The following is a 6,000-nucleotide window of genomic DNA, read 5'->3' as shown; positions in this document are numbered from 1 at the left end:
CTAATACAGAGAGGGCCATACTTGGTTTTTTTTTTTTGTTGTTGTTGTTGTTGTTAGGGCATCTCTCATATTTATTGATCAAATGGTTGTTAACAACAATAAAATTCTGTATAGGGGAGTCAATGCTCAATGCACAATCATTAATCCACCCCAAGCCTAATTTTCGTCAGTCTCCAATCTTCTGAAGCATAACGAACAAGTTCTTACATGGAGAACAAATTCTTACATAGTGAATAAGTTACATGGTGAACAGTACAAGGGCAGTCATCACAGAAACTTTTGGTTTTGCTCATGCATTATGAACTATAAACAGTCAGTTCAAATATGAATACACATTTGATTTTTATACTTGATTTATATGTGGATACCACATTTCTCTCTTTATTATTTTTAATAAGATGCTGAAGTGGTAGGTAGATACAACATAAAGGTAGAAAACATAGTTTAGTGTTGTAAGAGAGCAAATGTAGATGATCAGGTGTGTGCCTGTAGACTATGTGTTAATCCAAGCTAGACCAGGGCAATAAAACATCCACATATGCAGAAGATTTCTCTCAGAACAGGGGGGGTGAGGTTCTAAGCCTCACCTCTGTTGATCCCCAATTTCTCACCTGATGACCCCCCTGCGACTGTGCCTGTCTTAGGTTGTTCCTCCCTTGAGGAATCTTACCCGTCTCTGGCTAACCAGTCATCTTCCGGGGCCATACAGGGAAATGTGAAGTTGGTAAGTGAGAGAGAAGCCTTATTGTTTGAAATGGTTAGCTTTTTATTTCTTTGCATATTTATGCCCTGTGGCTTCTATGCCCAGCATTTGTCTTGAGGTATCTTTACCACTTGGACCATACTTGGTTTTAAGATAGGAAGACTTGATATTGTAGAAATATGCCTTCCCCAAATTCATCTACACATTTCCCATAATTGCAATCAGAATCTCAATTGAGTTCTTGTGTAGAAGTTGATAAAATGAATCTCACATTAATCTCGATGAATAAATGTGAGGAAATACATAAGAAAATTTGGAGGAAAAACAGACTGAATTAGAGCATCCCCTGATGCTTGTCATATCAAATATGAACAAATTTATTTTAAACCTACAGTAATTGCAGCAGTAAGGTATTGGTGTCAGAGTAAACAGAGAGATCAAAAGGACATAGAAAATCCAATTGCTATGTCAAATCAGTGGGGGTAAGAAGGTGCTATTCCAGAAATGGTGCTGGGATTTCATGAAGACTGTTTCCTGACTGGATCTGATATATGGAAACATTAAAATTTTCCATATGTGAAAGACATTATGTAACTGAAATATATACAGATAAAATGATGCATCTGGGATTTGCCTCAAAATACTAGAGGGGAAGTGGGAGGGATATAGATGAAACAAACTGGCTATGTGTTAATAAGCTGGGTAATGGATATGTAGAAGTTTATATATGTTTGAAAATTTCTTAAATAAAAAGTTTAAACATATATGAATTAAAAATCCTAACTAGGAAGATATTTGCAATATGACACACAAAGATAAATGTCCTTAATATATAAACTGCCCTTAGAAAGCAATATAAATTCTGACCATCCCAATAGGAAAATAAGCAATGTTTTAAATTGGCAATGATTGTGTAAAAAGATGTTCAGTTTCGCTAGTAATCGAAGAAATGCACTCTTTGTTTCTTTGAAATAGACTTTTCAAGCTATAAGAATTAGCAAAGATTAAAAAGTGATAGTGCTTAGGGCAAGAAAAAGTGTGGGGAAATGGGTTCTCTCATATATGGGGTGGAGTAAACTGTTTCAATCATTTTAGGGGCAACTGGACCACAAGCTCTTCAAATATGCTTACAGTTTGACTCAGGAATGAAATTTTTAAAGAATTTTTCTTAAAGATATAAGTACTCAAGTTCACAAAAATGTTTCTACATGTGCATTTATCACACTATTGTTTATAATGGTGTAACATTGTAAATGCCCCAAATATTAGTCAATAAATAGCTTAAATGCATTATGATGCATCCACATATTAAAAATGATGGTATAGATTTATATTTAATGACACGGAAAGAGATGCTGTTGAATGAAAAACAGCAGGTTAAAAATAGTATGCAAGGTAGGATACCATTTCAAAAAAATGTATCAATAAAAATATCTTGGAGAATGTACAACAAAAGTGATTTTTCGGAGTGATAACACTGAAGGCGGTTTTGCTTTATTTTTACCCTCATTCCATATTTTCAGATTCCTTTCTTATGAGAAACAAAACTTATTTTTATAATTAGAAAAACAAAATTATTTCTATTTTTTAAAAAAGGGAGGAAACCTGTATCTTGTGTGTGTTATCCTGAAGCTACTCTATATCTATACAAAATATATGTGTTTTTTTAAAACACAAATGGTAGGTGGCATGCTCCAGACATTGTTCTATCCTTGCTTTTTCCACTTGACATTAGATATTGGTTATAACAATTTAGTTTCCCACCAGTAATGCATGAGGGCCCCATCCTTGCAGATCCACTATGCTATTTTTGATGTTTGTTGAATTTTGATGAATAAGTATGACATCTCATGGTAATTGTAATTTGTATTCCCCTCATTATAAGTGAGGTTAAATATATTTTCATATGTGTAAGGGCAATGAATTTTTCTTTATCTGTGAACTTTATTCATATCATTTGTCCATTTTTAAACTGAATTTTTCATTTTTTACATTGATTTGTAGTGGCTTTTTATAAAGAAAAAACAGACATTTATCTGCCATATACATTTGCAAAGATCTTTTTGCAGTTTATCATTTGTTTTTTATCTTGTTTATGTGTGCTTTTTCCAAAGAAGATGCATGTTATTTTTATATAGTTGATTTAATCAGTCTCTTGTATAGCTTCATGAGCAGAGTCCTCCCCTCCTTCAAGATTTTGAATGACTATATAAAACATAGATGTAAATACATAAAATATAAATACATATATATTTTAATGCTCCATATTTTCTTCTAGTACTTTAATGGCTTCAGTTTTAACTTTTATAAACTTGCTCCATTATTTTGATGTAAAGAATGATGTAGGAATCAACTTTTCTCCCAGATTATGTTGCTAGCTGTCCCCAGCCTACTTATTGAATCATTAGTATTTTCCCCTGATATGAAATGCCATTTATGATATTCTAAATTTCCACACAAATTTGGACCTATTTCTGAGCTCTTTATTCTGTTCTATTGACCTGATTGAATATTCTCCCGTACCTATTCTATGTTTTCACCTGGTATAGAGCTGATCTCTTCTCAAGACTCCTCTTTAAGAGAATTTCCTGTCCTCTCATGCATGTTTACTTTTTAATATGAACTTGAGAATAAGTATGTCTGGCTTCAAGAAAAAAAAATTATCTATAGATATTTAAGTGTAAAGCCTAACTGAGGAAAAATTAACATCTTTATAATGCTTAGGATCAATATTTTCCAATCCAAGAAGGAGGATTTTCATCTCCACTTGGTGAGTTCTCTTGTGTTCTTCAAAAATGTTTTAAAATTCTACATTTGGACCTTGCCCTTCATTGCTATTATAATTGGGTCTCCCTTTCCCTTGTATTTTTAAATTTCTGGTGATTTTATATAGGAATGCTATAAACTGGTATATTAATTCTGCATCAGCAACACTATAGAATTCATTATTACTATTTGTACTTTTTTCTATTGATTCTCTTGGGTTTTCAAGTTATGCAATCATATCATTTTACATTAATGAAACAATTCTACTTTTATTTTCTGATTTGGTGCTTCATTTCTTTCCCTTACCTAGCTGCTTTAGTTAATACTTCATCTAACTACTTCTCTGTCTAACGGGAATCCTTCGCTAGTTTTACCATTGAACTAGATGACAGATTCAGTTTGAAATAAATAGAATTAGAAAAATAATCAACACAAAAAAATAGGTAAATCACAGAAGAGGAAATAAAATGGCTATGAACATATGAAAAGATGCTCAGCCTCAACCAGAACATTATCAGCCTGCCTTTTAAACGCTAAAAAGCGAGATTTTAGAAATCATTACTTTTGTGGGTTTTTTTTATATTGAGGTACATACAATAAAATGCACAGATCTTAATGTACAGCTTGATGAATTTTGACAAGTGTATATTCTCATGTAGCCATCACCAAGAGCAAGATATCAAACTATCTCACTAATTTTTCCCCCTTCACCTATTTTACCACTCCCCTGACTCTCTCCCCCATGGCAACCACCCATCTGTTCTCTGTGTCTATGAATCTATTTTTGTTTTGTTCATTTGTTTTGTTTTTTTAGGTTCCACATATAACAAAATCCAGATTTTTGTCCTTGGCTCACTGCTTTTCTCACCGGACTGCTTTCTGTGGGCCATCACCCGTGTCGTCTATCACAGGCCAATGTTTCCCAAGTCTGCAGCTCAGGACCGACCTGCGCCCAGCACATCCCATTTGTATATTGAACTGCTCCCTAGACATCCCCACTTGGGTTTCCTGCAAGCCCCTCAACTCAACACATTTGAAACTGAACCGATCGTCTCAGCCACCTTCTCCTGCCCTATCTTAGGGAGATATGCCATCATCTGCCCACCTCTCCCTGGTAGGGCTTCCTCCCCCTTCCTCACCTTGCCCTTCAATCAACCAAGTCTTGCTACACACTTACCTTCAAAATATTTGTTTTAAATTGCCTCCCCCCACTTCCACCCATCGACCTGGTTCAGCTCCTCCTATACTCCTCCCCTGGGTTATTACAATGGCCTCCTAAATGGATTTTTTTCATTTCCTGTACCTGACTCTTTTAGACCCAGCTTCCAAAATTATTGCTGTCAAGGCATATTTCTAAAACCCAAATTCAATCATATCACATTCCTTCTTATAGTAAGTGGCTCCCCAGTGGCACCAGAATGAAGTCCAAGCTGCTGACGATAGGAGGGCCTACAAGGGCCCTGTGGCCTGGACCCACCCAGCCTCCCTTGATTTCCCCATTGCCCTTGCTGGACTCTCTGCTCTAGTGATACTGAAACCTGTGCCAGTCATCCGAACAACCCCCCAGCCTCTGGGTCTTCCTTGTGAGCATCATCGCTCAAAGCGTGCCACTCACCCCTTACCACATTTGATTTGAGGTTTTAAAATAAATAAGTTTCTAAGTGTCTATGAAGCCATGTTCACGTGGTTTCAAAAGGCCACTTCATCAAAAAACAACCGAGGGCCACCTCTCCTGTCCCTGGTCCCACTCCCTGGAGGCACTGTTAACTCTTTCAGCCATTTCTTCTGGTACTTACTTTCATACCTCAAAGTTATTTCTCAATTTGTCAAATTCAGACATCATTTTTACTTCTAGTATAACCATTAGGGTTCTGTCCTCTTACACTGGTTCAACTAATGGAACCCTCTATTACACTGTCCATAGCTTGCCTCCCCCATCCTGTCACTATCTTTGGTTAAGTGGTGTTTACATTACTATAACTATGTAAATATGACCATTGCAGAATCACTTAGGGTACAAGGCTTAAGTTTTATTTGTGTGTGTGTGTTTTTGGTTTTCCAGGAATTTCTAATTGTCTCTATTTTATTTTTGTCACGATCCCCTCTAAACAATTCCCGTGCTTTCTTCAGATTCTTGGTATCTCAGGTGCTCTGTGGAATCTCCCAGTTTTCAGGAAACTCCCTGCCATAAGACCCCTCTCCTCAGGCTCCGGGACTGGACACTTCACCCACGCTCACTGCACGGCCATCAGCCTGGGACTTCTCCCAGCCTCCCTCTGAATTGGAGCTGCTGTTTCTGGGTTTTTCTGTCTGCCTTTCTTGACTTACTTATTTTGTGGAGCACATTATTAATAACCCCCTTAAATGGGGTGCTGAGGCCTTATATATCTGAAAAGTGTCTTATTCTATCCTAGCATCTGATGACAAGTTGTCTGGGTGTGGAAGTCTGGTTTGAAATTACTTTCCCTCTGAATTTTGAAGGTCTGGTTCCTCTGTGTTCTAGGATCTGGGGCTGCTGTTCAGAATTTTCT

The sequence above is a fragment of the Manis pentadactyla genome, chromosome 7 (assembly GCF_030020395.1).
Source record: "Manis pentadactyla isolate mManPen7 chromosome 7, mManPen7.hap1, whole genome shotgun sequence".
Classification (NCBI taxonomy): Eukaryota; Metazoa; Chordata; class Mammalia; order Pholidota; family Manidae; genus Manis; species Manis pentadactyla.
This window is presented reverse-complemented; position numbering follows the sequence as displayed.